This window comes from Hylobates moloch, unplaced genomic scaffold (assembly GCF_009828535.3).
Source record: "Hylobates moloch isolate HMO894 unplaced genomic scaffold, HMol_V3 SCAFFOLD_1, whole genome shotgun sequence".
In the NCBI taxonomy this organism is placed as follows: domain Eukaryota; kingdom Metazoa; phylum Chordata; class Mammalia; order Primates; family Hylobatidae; genus Hylobates; species Hylobates moloch.
Window position 1 is genome coordinate 79,303,066 of NW_026652276.1, and position 15,138 is coordinate 79,318,203.

The following is a 15,138-nucleotide window of genomic DNA, read 5'->3' on the forward strand; positions in this document are numbered from 1 at the left end:
AGGAAATCAAAACATTTTATGAACATGCAGCATGAAGATGCCAGCAGCTATATTTTATAGGTCATGAAAGTTAGAAAAGGCACTTTCATGTTGTATTCTTTATCCAAAGAGAGATTCAAGCATAAACATTCAACTTGTATTTATTAACAGATTCCATTGGCTTTTGTTTACCAAGTATTGGAAATATCTTAATGGATTTTTTCTGTAAACAACAAAAACAACAATAAAATCAAACAAATAAATTTAGTAGGTGTTATTTTTCTGAATTAGTCCATTCTTGCTTTGCCATAAAGAAATATCTGAGATCGGATAATATATTTAAAAAGAAGCTTAATTGGCTCACAGTACTGCAGGCTGAACAGAAAGCATGATGCTGGCATTTGCTGGGTTTCGGGGGAGGCCTCAGGTAACTTAGAATCATGGTGAAAGCTGAAGGGGAAGCAGTCACATCACATGACCAGAATGGGAGCAAGGGAGAGAGCAATAGGGGTGGGTGGACTATACACTTTAAAACAACCAGATTTCACAAGAACTCACTCACTATCATGAGGACAGTACCAAGAGGGATGGTGCTAAACCATTCATGAGAAATCTGCCTCCATAATCCAGTCACCTTTCACCAGGCTCCACCTCCAACACTGAGATTACATTTCAATGGGTGGGGACACAGATACAAACTATATCATTCTGTCGTGGCCCCTACTGAATCTCATGTCCTTCTCAAATTTCAAAATACAATCATGCCTTCCCAATAATCCCCAAAGTTTTAACTCATTCCAGCACTAACTCAAAAGTCCAAAGTCCAAAGTCTCATTTGAAATAAGGTTAGTCCCTTTTGCCTATGAGCTTGCAAAATCAAAAAAGAGATACTTCAAGAAGCAATGGGGGTATACACATTGTGTAAATACTATCATTGCAAAAGGGAGGAATTGGCCAAAAAATGAAGGGCTATAGACCCCACTCAGGTTCAAAACCCAGCAGGGAAGTCATTAAATCTTAAACCTCCAAGATAATCTCCTTTGACTCCATGTCCCAAATCCAGGGCACACTGTTGTAAGAGGTGGGCTCTCAAGGCTTTTGGCAGTTCTATCCCTGTGGCTTTGCGGGGTTCAGCCCCTGGAGCTGCTCTCATAGGCTGGCATTTAGAGCCTGTGGCTTTTCTAGGTGCACAGTGCAAGCTGTTGGTGAATCTACCATTCTGGGGTCTGGAGGATGGTGGCCTACTTCTCACAGCTCCACTAGGCAGTGCCCCAGTGGGGATGCTGTGTAGGGGCTCCAGCCCCACATTTCCCCTCCACACTGTCCTAGTAGCAGTTTTCTGTGAGAGCTCTCCCCCTGCAGCAAGCTTCTGCCTGGATACCCAGCCCTTTCCATACCGCCGTTGAAATCTAGGTGGAGGCTCTCAAGGCTCAACTCTTGCACTCAGTGCACCTGCAGGCTTAACACCACATGGAAGCCACCAAGGTTTACTGCTTGCACTGTCTAAAGGAGTGGCCTGAGCTGTACCCCTCTGAGCCATGACTGGGGAAGCCAGGATGCAGGGAGCAGTGACCCAAGGTTGTGTAAGGTAGCAGGGCCTGGCCCTGGCCCATGCAACCATTCTTCCCTCCTAGGCCTCTGGGCCTGTGATGGGAGGGGACCCTGTGAAGGTCTCTGAAATGCCTTTGAGGCCTTTTTCCCATTGTTTCAGATATTAGCACTTAGGTTCCTATTAATTATGCAGATTTCTCTAGCAAGTAGTAGCTCCACAGCCTGCTTGAATTTCTCTCCAGAAAAAGGTTTTTATTTATTTATTTATTTATTTATTTATTTATTTATTTATTTTTATTTTTTATTTTTTGGTTGTTTGTTCATTTGTTTTCTGTGCCACAAGGCCAGAATGCAAACTTTTCAAAGTTATATGCTTCATTTCCCTTTTAAATATAAGTTCCAACTTCATGTAATTTCTTTGCTACTGCATATGAGCATAGGTTGTTAGAAGCATCTAGATCACATCTTGAATGCTTTGATGCTTAGAAATTTCTTCTGCCAGATGCCCTAGGTCATTACTCTCAATTTCAAACTATCACAGAGCCCTAACGCAGGGGCACAATGCAGCCACGTTCTTTGCTAAAGCATAACAAAGGTGATCTTTGCTCCATTTCCCAATAAGTTAGTCCTTTCCATCTGAGACTTCAGCAGCCTGGACTTAATTGTCCATATTACTATCAGCACTTTGGTCACAGCCATTTAACCGGTCTCTAAGAAGTTCTGAATCTTCCCTCATCTTCCTGTCTTCTTCTGAGCCCTTCATAATCTTCCAGCCTTTACCTGGTAACAAATTCCAAAGCTGCTTCCACATTTTCAGGTATCTTTATAGCAATGGCTCACTTCTGATACCAATTTTCTGTATTAGGCCATTCTTGAATTGCTATAAAGAAATAACTGAGACTGGGTAATTTATAAAGAAAAGAGGTTTAATTAGCTCACAGTTCTGCAGGCTGTGCAGGAAGTATGGCAGCATCTGCTTCTGGGGAGGCCTTAGGGAGCTTTTATTCATGGTGGAAGGCAAAGCAGGAGCGGGCACATCACGTGGTGAAAGCAGGACCAAGAGAGAAAGGAGGGAGGTGCCACATACTTTAAACAACCAGATCTCACAAGAACTCACTATCTGGAAGACAGCATGTGGTAGTCTGTTCTCACCCTGCTAATAAAGACATACTCAAGACTGGGTAACTTATAAAGGAAAGAGGTTTAATGGACTCACAGTTCCACATGGGTGGAAAGGCCTCACAATCATGGTGGAAGATGAAGGAAGAGCAAAGGGACGTCTTACATGGTGGCAGGCAAGAGAGAATGAGAACGAAGTGAAAGGGGGAAACCCCTTATAAAACCATCAGATCTCATGAGACTTATTCACTACCATGAGAATAGTATAGGGGAAAACGTCCTCATAGTTCAATCAATGATCTCCCACCAGTTCCCTCCCACAACACATGGGAATTATGGGAGGTACAGTTCAAGGTGAGATTTAGGTGAGGACACAGCCAAACCATATTACAGCACCAAAGGCATGGTGCTGAATTATTCATGAGAAATCTGCCCCCATGATCCAATCACCTCTCACGAGGCCCCGCCTCTGTCATTGGGGATTACATCTCAACATCAGATTTGGGTGTGGGCACATATACAAACTGTATGAGTAGGTGAATACTTGGATAAACACTGTTGAGCGTTTTAAGTATCCTTCCAAACCTTTTTATGAATATATAAACATAAATCTAAACATAGGATATTTAAAATTTTAGTCAAATGTATACTATTCTATAACTGGCTTATTAACTTCATGATTTGATGTCTATAATGTATTTAATCACTCTCCTATTGCCGGATATTTAGCTTGTATTTTTTTTCTTTTATATACTAATTTGTGGAGGCACATTCTGCCTCTTACACCTTTATACACTTAGCACTTATTTCCTTATGATAAAGTCTTAGATATAGAATAGCTGGTTATTTCAGATTGGGTTTCCCAATAGCATACTTGGAGGTGAAGATGATTTAGGAGTTGTATTTAGAAGTGCTGGTAAAGTCAACACCTGTGGGATATAAGGGAAGGGAGGAAGCAGGATTAGTGACGTATTGATTGCCTTACAGTCTCTCAAGGAAAGCGGAAATCTCTGCTTTTCCCCCAGGGAAATTTTAAGCTGGAATGGCCTCTTAGAGTCACCTCAAGTTGGAATGAGTAGATTGGCCCTGAATTGATTTGTCACTGGCTGCAGTCTGCCCAAGGAAGGGCTGTTCTGCCTTTGAGCAGGTGGCTCCCTCCATCCAGAGAGATTCCTGAACACAATTGACAGCTGAGGGCTATCTGGTAGAAGCACTCCCAGGAGCTGGGGGAATGAGTTCCACATTGTTGAAGGGGGCCGGGCTGGGCAGTGCATCACTGCACTGGGTCTAAGGCAATACATGTGACATAATTGATAAATTGTGCCAGATTACCATCCAAAAAGTTGCTAAATTATACTCATTTCTTTAGCAATGTGTGAGAGTTTTTGTTGTCCCATACTCTTAACATTGCTGAGAAATATCAATCTTTACATTAGCCAACATGGTAGACAAAAATCTTGATTGCTGTTTTAATTTGCATTCATTTATTAATGAGATTAATATCTTTTCACATATTGAAAGGCCATGCATATTTCTTCTTTAGTGACTTGACTATTTATGCCTTTTTTGCCATTTTCAATTATTGTGCTAATCTTTGTGCAGTAAGGATATTAACCATTTACTTGTTATATATGTTACAAGTATTTTTTTCAAGTTTATAATTTGTTTTTTAATATTCTTTATCCATCACTGTAGTCTTTTATATAATCAAATCTATCTTTTTCTGATTTCTACCCTTTATGGTAAGAAGATACTTTTTTTACTCAAGATTATAAAAAAGTCTTCATATATACACTTTCAATACTTCATGGTATGTTGAATGCATTTTGAATTTACTTTCATGAATATATATAATGTGATACTAAAATTTAAGTTGGTGTTCAGACACCAAGATATAAAAAATCTCATTTCTGAAGTATCTAGAGGGCCAGACATATGTAGCCATACAGTTTTATATTGTGATGGTTGCAGGACTTTGACCTCTCAACCACATCAGGAATACATGAGGGTCAGGAGCCGCTGACTAAAGGAGAGTCTGGTCTTTGGATAAAGCTCTTACTGTACTAGTGAGACTAAAGCTCTTACTGTACTGGTGAGACTACGAGTCTCACTATCATTCTGGGAGAGGAATGGTATAGATGGATCTCCCTTTGCTTTAAGGAGACCACTTAGCAAGTACAATGAGTGCCCTCTGAAATTTCAGGATGTGGTGGATCAGTGTCTGATGCATGATGGAGAACGTAACTTCAAGAGCATGTTTAGCTCACTAACTTCTTTGATATTAGAATGAGGATGGGTTGCTGCTGAATTGTTGATTTGCATTCTCGGAATTTCTCAAAACAGAGGTCCCTTAGTGTTTCTCATGCATTAGATGCAGATACTTGCTCCTCCATTATACCCCACAACACAAAAGCACACAACATGGGACCATTTGGGTCTTGTCTCGAAGGGCCTCCAACAAGGGTAAACAGATATTATCAGACATCAGAGTATATTTAAAGGAGAAAAGATAAAGTTTATAATTTAAAGGAGAAAAGATAAAGGTTTATAATTGCAACCTACGAGTTCTGCTTCTTCAAAAGAATAGTTACAGTGGTATGAGACAAGGCTGTAACTGTTTTTTCCCCTCCAAAGTAGCCAATTCTTTCAATATTATTTATATAGGGATATACCATTTCACCAATGGATTTGAAATGCCACCATATTTATATATTAAATTTAAATATCTATGTACTTGTTCCTGTATTCTATACTGTTCCAAGCATATAATCATTATTCTGCATTATAAATCCCATTAATATAATTAGTTTATAAAATATTTTAATTACTGGTCATAGAAATTCATTATTATTTTTCTCCAAATATTTTTGTCTATTTTTTTTGCAAATCTTTTATCCAAATGAAAAACATAAACTTTAATCAATCCTCCAAAATCATAGATTTTTTTTTGGAATTACATTAAACTTACAAAATTATTTTTGGGGAGATTTGACTTTTTTATAAAATTTAGAATTGCAGTCAAATACCTGGTATGTCCTTCTGTCCTTCAGTAACTTTTTATGACTTTCTTCATATATATTTGCACAATTTTCATTATATTTATTCCTAGATATCTTATATTTTAATTACTATAGCTAGATTATCCATTTTCATATTTACAAACTTTATAGGAAATTTTATATATATTTATATGTAACAGAGATATGCACACAGTGGCATACTGATAAATGCTTAACTGCTGACTTTCTGGAGGAAATTTTTTTTAAAAACTCTGATTTTTAGAGTTTGCTGATTTTTCACTGTGTAAATATTTTTTCAATGGCTAATTTCAAGATGTCAGCATTGATGCTACTGAGTGTGGAATTAGGAAAGTATGCCTAATTTATCATTAATATTAAATAACAATTTATTAATCATTTAAATGTAATATTTATTAATAATAATTTATTAATAAGTTTATTCTTGTGAGCTATGATAAACCAATTTCAGTATATCACTGTCACACATTTTCTAGTTAAATAATCCTTAAAATAATTACAATTGACTACTTGCAAAGTTCAAAATGAGCTTTAGAAATGAGAGTTTAGAACCTAAGACTTAGAATCTAAAAATTAAAATTAGAAAGCATTAAGATACATTGTCCTTAAATATTTTTTTCTTTACTACTCACTACTATTTTGATGTAAATTAATTAAAAGAACATTTATGGTCATTGTTTATCATGGACTCCCTCTTAAGAGCTCTGATTCTGTGGTTTTTCCTTTTCCTGTTCGTGCTTAGTCTACAGTTGGACGTGTAGATGAATAGAGTGTGTCGCATCAGATGCTGAATTCTACTGTACTCAACACACTCAGTCTCCACTCCACTATGCAATCTCCCTGTACCAAGAAAACATTGAGAGAAATCACTTAAGGCATAGGGTTCTCACACAATTCTCAAAGCTTTTCAATCTGCTGGGCATGCTCCCCAAAGTTTCCTCCAGCATCTGCTGGTTGGATTTTAGTGGTGTCTGTATCAAGTCAGAGAGGAAACTTGTAGCCAGACAACCACGAATGCTATGGAAATTCAGGGAGTTCTGAATCTTTTTTGTTGTTTGTTTTAACTCATTTTTGTTGTGGTAACCCAAAGCCACCTATTAAGGTCCTGGGATCATGTTCTTTTATCCTTGACTCTCATATTAGGAGCCATCATATTTACATTAAATGAAATCTGAGGACAAATGCTGCATTCATTTGCTTGGGGCTCAGGTAAATCTGACTCCATCACCTTTTCCTGCTACCTTTTAGCTCCTTCCAAGTTAGGGTTATAGGGCATCTTCCCAGCCACTATTATGCTTCAGAGTTTTTAGAGCTTTGTTGGGGAAACACTTCCACTTAGTTTGGAGGTAGGTCAATCCTTTGACAGGTGAATTAGTTTTCTAGGGCTGCCATAATAAATTACCACAGATGGGATATATTACACAACAGGAATTTATTTCTTCAGAGTCTGGAGGCTAGGAGTCCAAGATCAAGGTTTCAGATTGGTTTCTCCTGAGGTTCTCTCTTTGGCGTGTAGCTGTCTTCTCCTGCGTCTTCTCCTGGTCTTTCCTCTGTATGTGTCTGTGTCTAATTTCTCCTTCTTATAAAGACACCAGTCATACTGGATTAGGGCTCACACTAATGAGCTAATTACCTCTGTTGAGACCTTATCTCCAAATATAGTCACATTCTGAGATGCTGAGTTTTAGGACTTCAATACATGAATTTTCACAATTCAACCCATAACATCAGGGTTAAAATTCAGATTATTGTCCATTAATTGACAATTTACTTAATCAGCTTCAATGATGATATCTAATCTGGTTTGCTATCTTTAATTCTTTCTCATTTATATATTTCCCTAGAATTTCAATAGGATTTAGAGTGAAGGAAAAGATAAACACATGGACTCAAAGTACTACCATCAGAAATCTTCTGATATTTTCTAATGCCTGTGGGAAAAACAAAGGGAAGAGAGAGCACACCATCAGTGATCACAAAAGTGTACTACTCTGCCCTAACCACAAAGGAGATGAGCTGTGTGCATGTACATGAATCTTCAGAGAAGAATAAAGCTGAAATTCTATCACATTTAGTGCTCATTGTTTGAATTGCTCCAAAATATTTATAACCCACATTTTAATGTTGTTGATTAATATATAATTAAGTATTAACACAATCTTTAAAGTTAAAGAATGAAATACAATGGAATATTTGTGAATTTTCTGGGATCATGGCCAGAATGTCACAGTAACATTTATTTTCTTGGAGTAATTACTGTACATACACAGTAATTTACAGCATTTCTTTCTGTCTACTTGTGTCCAATTTGCAATTTTACTTTTTAGTCATATCCAGACATGAGTCTTTATAAACTACACATGCACTGTTAACAAGGATGGTTAAAAATGGCTCTTAAACTTTCATATTGTAAGAACATTTTCTGTGAATGTATTCTATTCTTTCCTCTTTGATGCCTCAGCTCACACAAGTAATACAACTGCTCCCTTTAATTAAAATGGGAAAATATATTACTTATAAAGCTTAGTCTTAAGCAGAGCCAGGTGCAAAATCTATAGTTCCCATAATAGGAGACGTACCATAAAATGGAATAAAATGATAAATTGATAAATACAGCATATAATTATTCGTTTTCTGTTGTTATCCTTTTTTTATTAGTGGCAAGAACGTACAAAAGAATTACAAAGTCTCTGTTTAATATAATAAAAAACTATGAATTATATAACTTAGGGGATCTACAGTTAACAAAAAAAGGCTTTGAACTTAAAATTCTCTCTATAGCTTTTCACCCTTGATCTGTGTTTTCTCTTCTCTTTGTAAGAATTAATACAATCCTTTTAGATAATTTCTCCTATTATTTATCTCATAAGAGGCAATTTATTTAAGGGAAATGTAGTTTCAACGACATGTACTTTATTTTGTATCTGCAATAGATGCTTTGGCCATACATTGGAAAAAGGAGAACAAATGCAGTAATATTATGAAATAAACTTTAAACACCAAGTAAGTATTCCCTGGAGGAGAAGAAACAGAAATATAAGCTGCTTATTCTGGGAGTTGTTCAAATTCTCTAATCTGTTTGAGATTATTTTGATGCTGTGATTTAAGGTGAGAGTTGGTTGTTGCCTGCATGCCTCACTCTGCATTCCACACCCTTGCTGTTTTTCAGTGGTTAGGATTCTGGAGTCAGGATTTCCCTTCATTCTGCTATTGGGTGTTTCTGTACAGTTGGATGTTTCTACTATTACATTTTGACTCTAATGAAATTTTCACATTTCTGCCCATAAAATACATATTTCCTGAGAGGAAAGAGAAAGAAATGTGGAGAGTGGGGGAAACAACCCAAATAGGCTATTATGGTCACATATCTCTGATCATACAGATTGATGAAAATATACTTCTATAGCTTTTTCTACTGTAAGTTTCATTACAATGAAAAGAAACAGTAATGCAGAGGTATATTTAGAAATATACTCAGATAATTTTGAAGATGTTTCTACCACAATATAAAAATAAAATAATTGCACCATTGTTTTATTTTGTTTATCCATAGGCTAGTGGGTAGGGATAGAAAACTTAAAGGCTGCTTCTTAGGGAAATAGGGTACATAATATATAATTCATTTTCACTCTGTTTAAAATAAAATGTCAAGATGCTACACAGCTGTGGAGGACTCTTGACTTAAGCCCCACTTTGTAAGGCAGTTGCTGAAACTCCACAGTCTCCAGCGGCTCCTGGAGAATAATACAGAGACTAGGTTGAATCTATCATTACCCTCCAGTAATGAGAAACAGAATAATCAAAATAGCATTTACTGAATTCCTACAAAATCTCAGACACATTTTCCCATTTTTTATAACCCTCAATTACTCTGTTAAAGTAGGTTATTTTAGCTACTTTCAGAGAGGAAAAAAATGGACACAGAGCATAATGGTGGTATGAAGATTTGAACATAGGACTGTTTTATTCAAGGGCTACAATGATTCCAACTCAAGTAGTTGTCTCTGAAATGCTACTCAAGAGCCTGTACTGATTCTATGGCTTGAAGTTACCACAAAACCTATGGAATCACAAGAATAGGGGTGAAGCATAGCTGAGGTGTGTCACAATTCCAGAGTTTCTACCCAAAAGTTTCAGCCTAGCAGTCATAATGAAATAAATGAGTGAAAACATCTCTATATAAATGCTATTACTTATTGCTCAGTGAGTTCTCATCATCCACAGCAGACCTTCCCAACTACAGTGCCTGGCAATTCCTCAGATGAAACAGATCTGGTGAGATGAACAGGATTTTAATATCTGACTTCTTGAGATGGTGTGGCTGGTCCCCGGCCCAAGCTGCTTGTCTGCCCTCCTCTCAAACACCACAACATGGTTGTAAGCATAGGAATCCTTTACATATCACGAACATTTTTCACATAACTTGTTCACTCCTGTCTTCTGCCATTCTTGGCACAATATTAAGCTACTGGCATTTCTAGAACCTACTGTGTTCTTTTAAATCTGTGTCCCTGATCAAGCTGTGATGTTAACACCACACCCACCTTCTTACAAACACAGCTTGCTATGTCAGGTCTCAGATCAAAGACAATTGTCTCTGATTTCTTCAATAAACCCCTAGATAAACCAGAACAATCCTTGTAGGGTCCCATATACTTTGTTTATGTCATTATAAAAGTAATAATTACTCAAATTAAAATTATTCAATTTTATATTTCATTAGCATCTTCATATCATACTCAACTCATTCTGGACAGAAACAATATCTTCCCTACCTAAACTGGTGACTAGATCAGACTAGAAACTCAATAAAATTTGTTTAATTAGTTACTTAATAACTGATATAAAAATAAGGCCACAGGTTCTCTTTCTTTTCAGATTTTTTTTGGCAACGAAACCCCATTATATATGCCATCTACCTAATAAGTAATCATACCTTAATAAGAATGATAACATACCTTCCCAGGAATATGCACTGCTATGTAAACAAAGTGTTCACCGTAGTTTCAAGATCCCATTTGATAAGAAAATTAAAGAAACAAACTTATTAAGGAATCAAACATTCTTTTAAAAATGTTTGAAATGAGAAAAAATCGTATACTCTTTAAAAAATTATATTGATTATTCTTCTTTTCATGATATTTTGTTTCAGTGTTTTATAATTTAAACACTTAGAGTTAAGTGACAACATGAATATAAGGTAAAAGAACAGAAGTTTTTCTACTTTATGTTTAACAGTAGAACCTTCCAAAAGGAAATACCAAGCACTAAACCATTTTCAATTAATTGCCTCAAAGAGGCTTTTGTATGCTCCTTTCAGTTAGGGTTTTCAAATTCATATTCAGGAAATTCTTATACTGCTTTATTTTAAAGCAACTTAAACTTGAATTATTTTGAAAAACATACTCACAAGGAAACATTAAGAATATGCCTAAAATTATTGCCATTCAGGGAATATCTTAGATACTTGTATATCTAACGTAAATATTTTCTTAAAATATCTTGGAAAATAGCACTTTAGAAATTATTTTTCTATGGCTAATTGTACAGCACTTATTTACATTGCATGTAAACTTTTTCTTCTATCACTTCTCAAAGATACCCAAGAGTCTAGCAATATAAAATGAATCCCATAAAATTCAGAGAGGAACTTTTATACTGAAGGCTTATAAAAATCTAGACATGTTGTTTAGTGAAAATGATTTGTGTGGAATTAGAGAATAAGCACTGGGAGCCACGCAGGGGTCACCAGAAAAACTTGATCAAAGTTACCTCATTTTGCTTTGCCTTGAACAGTGATAGGATAAATATCCTTGTAATAATATTCGTTTCTTGCTCATAATTACTTTCTTTTGAAAAATATTTAGAATTTTGGGTGAAAACACATACACAATTCAAAGGTTTTGATCTATGTTCCCAAATTATTCTTCAGAAACTTTTCATGTATTTTGTATATCCTCAATGCTATATGGCCATTTGTTTTATGAATTCTCATAAAAAGTATGTGTTATTTTTAAAGAATATTTACCTCTTGATCACTGAAAAATAGATCTTATTTAATTCACATTTTTGATTTGTGAAGCTTATTATGTTCACCAGCTATTTGTAGCTATGCAAGGGTACATAAGTGATTATCTGAAAATTTTCTCAATCTGGAAAAACTGAATGTTTACCTCTCTCGTGAATTTCAAAGGCTTTGTATATAGTGCATGTGTTAACTTTTGCCTTTAATATATTTTTCAAATTCATTTTTTCACCTTGTTACTTGATTTTCAATCTTATTTATATTGATTTTTGACATGCAAAATTTAAAAATTTTAATGTAATCAAAAATCAACATTATCTTCTTACATAGTTTCTGGGTTTCATTTCCTGCTTAGAAAGATTTTTCACACAGTGAGATAATGTTATTGTTCACCTATATTTTCCTAGAGGGTGTTTGGCTCATTCTGATGTGGATAATGGTGTGTGTGATTATATTCTTATATAGATGCATGCCTTAGTATTGAGCATAAACAAGCCTATGCTACTGCTTTCCAATTACATGAGGTTTTTTTTTTTTTTTTTTTTTGAGACAGAGTCTCGCTTTGTTGCCCAGGCTGGAGTGCAGTGGCGCAATCTCGGCTCACTGCAAGCTCCGCCTCCCGGGTTCACGCCATTCTTCTGCCTCAGCCTCCCGAATAGCTGGGACTACAGGCGCCCGCCACCATGTCTGGCTAATTTTTTTTTGTATTTTTAGTAGACATGGGGTTTCACTGTGTTAGCCAGGATGGTCTCGATCTCCTGACCTCGTGATCCACCTGCCTCAGCCTCCCAAAGTGCTGGGATTACAGGCGTGAGCCACCGTGCCCGGCCTACATGACGTTTTATGCCTATGGATGTTTAAAGTTACTTTCAGTCGAGACATGCATGGTCTTAATGTTTGTATCACCTCCAAATTCATATGTTGAAATCCTAACCCCCTATGTGATGCCATTAGGATATGGGGCCTTTTGGAGGTGATCAGGTCGTTAGGGTAGAGCCCTCATAAATGGGATTAGTTATAAAAAGAGGCCCCAGAGAGATCCCTCATCCCTTCTGCCATGTGAGGACACAACTAGAAGATAGCTATCTTCAAACCAGGGAGTGAGCTCTCACCAGACACTGAGTCTGCCAGTGATTGATCTTCAACTTCCCAGTCTCCAAAGTAGTGAGAAATAAATTTCTGTTGTTTATATGACCCAGTCTATGGTATTTTGTTATAGCAGACTGAACAGACTAAGACAAAACATTTTCTAATTTTATGATTCTGCATAGTAACATTATTGCTATCAGCATAAACCTTCATAAATTACTAAGGGCGTTGGATGTTAGTTCTGACCAGATTTGGGGTTTTGTAGAAGTTCCTTTCTCTGGCTATCTCTTCCACGATGAGGGTGTAATAACTTAAAGGCATACAGTGCTTCTGTTACAGATTAGGAAAAATAAAATAAAATCATGGGAATTTTGACAGAAAGGCAAGTGAGTTTCTTGCCATTGCTCCTGTAGACGAAAGCAGCCAAAACTGCCACCAGAATGCTGCTTAGAAAGCTTTTAGTCTCAGAAATAATTGTTTTCTTCTGTGCTACCACGTCAGTTCTGGTAGTCCTATCTTACTTTGTCTCATGTTTTTTCCCCTTTGATGCTCACCTTACCTCTATTTGCTCTCATGATTATTTTACTTGAATCATGGACACAGGGACTATGGGGAAAATGACAGGTCATTGTATTCAGACCTCTGTACTTAGTGCATGTTATTGCCAGACACTTATATTATTCCCTTTAGAATTATATTTAATCTCTTTCTGAATGTCTTATTGATGTTTTCTCAATGACCTCTTCGGGTGGCTATTCCATTGTTAAATTACTCTTGCCTTTAGGACACTTTCTCTTATAAGTAATTTAAACATGCCCTTCTTATTTCTTGTAAAACATTCTAAGTCAACCACAAATAATTCTTCACTTTACTGTATATTATTTCTTTCTTCTACAGTAAAATACCACATGTCATGGGAGGCAAGCTCTACATTCAACATGTAGGCCATTCAGAAGAAACCTAACAGATTTATGCCATTTCCACATCTATAAAAGGAACATTTAAATGCCCTTTAAAATTCCTCTCAGCACTAATATTTTGTGATCATATGATTTCTACGTTTGGTTGTAAAATGATTTCTAAATCTGTCTGTGTTCCAATTTGTTATGCCTGTGAAACTTTTAAGTATTGTGTACTTAAATCTATTATTTTTAACTTCCAATAATCAAAAACTGTAAATTATATCATGTAGAATTATAAGTGCCTAATTTTATTGAGTACTTATTATGTACTAGTTTGTTATTGGATATTCATATATTTTAGATTTATCCTCTAATGATATTTTATAGTATTTTGTTAGAGTTAAATATACATACACACATGTGTGTATATACATGTTATATATACATATTTATGTATTTTAATTTATTCTATTGGAAACATTACATTCAGTACATTCTTGTTGTATCTTTTATTCTCTTAAGCCATCATATCTTTTTTGTTTCCTTTTTATGGAGAATTTATTTATTTTTTATTATACTTTAGGTTTTAGGGTACTTGTGCACAATGTGCAGGTTTGTTACATATGTATCCATGTGCCACGTTGATTTCCTGCACCCATTAACTCGTCATTTAGCATTAGGTATATCTCCTAATGCTGTCCCTCCCCCCTCCCCCAACCCCACAACAGTCCCCGGAGTGTGATGTTCCCCTTCCTGTGTCCATGAGTTCTCATTGTTCAATTCCCACCTATGAGTGAGAACATGTGGTGTTTGGTTTTTTGTCCTTGCGATAGTTTACTGAGAATGATGTTTTCCAGTTTCATCCATGTCCCTACAAAGGATATGAACTCATCCTTTTTTATGGCTGCATAGTATTCCATGGTGTATATGTGCCACATTTTCTTAATCCAGTCTATCGTTGTTGGACATTTGGGTTGGTTCCAACTCTTTGCTATTGTGAATAGTGCCGCAATAAACATACGTGTGCATGTGTCTTTATAGCAGCATGATTTATAGTCCTTTGGGTATATACCCAGTAATGGGATGGCTGGGTCAAATGGTATTTCTAGTTCTAGATCCCTGAGGAATCGCCACACTGACTTCCACAATGGTTGAACTAGTTTACAGTCCCACCAACAGTGTAAAAGTGTTCCTATTTCTCCACATCCTCTCCAGCACCTGTTGTTTCCTGATTTTTTAATGATGGCCATTCTAACTGGTGTGAGATGGTATCTCACTGTGGTTTTGATTTGCATTTCTCTGATGGCCAGTGATGATGAGCATTTCTTCATGTGTTTTTTGGCTGCATAAATGTCTTCTTTTGAGAAGTGTCTGTTCATGTCCTTTGCCCACTTTTTGATGGGGTTGTTTGTTTTTTTCTTGTAAATTTGTTTGA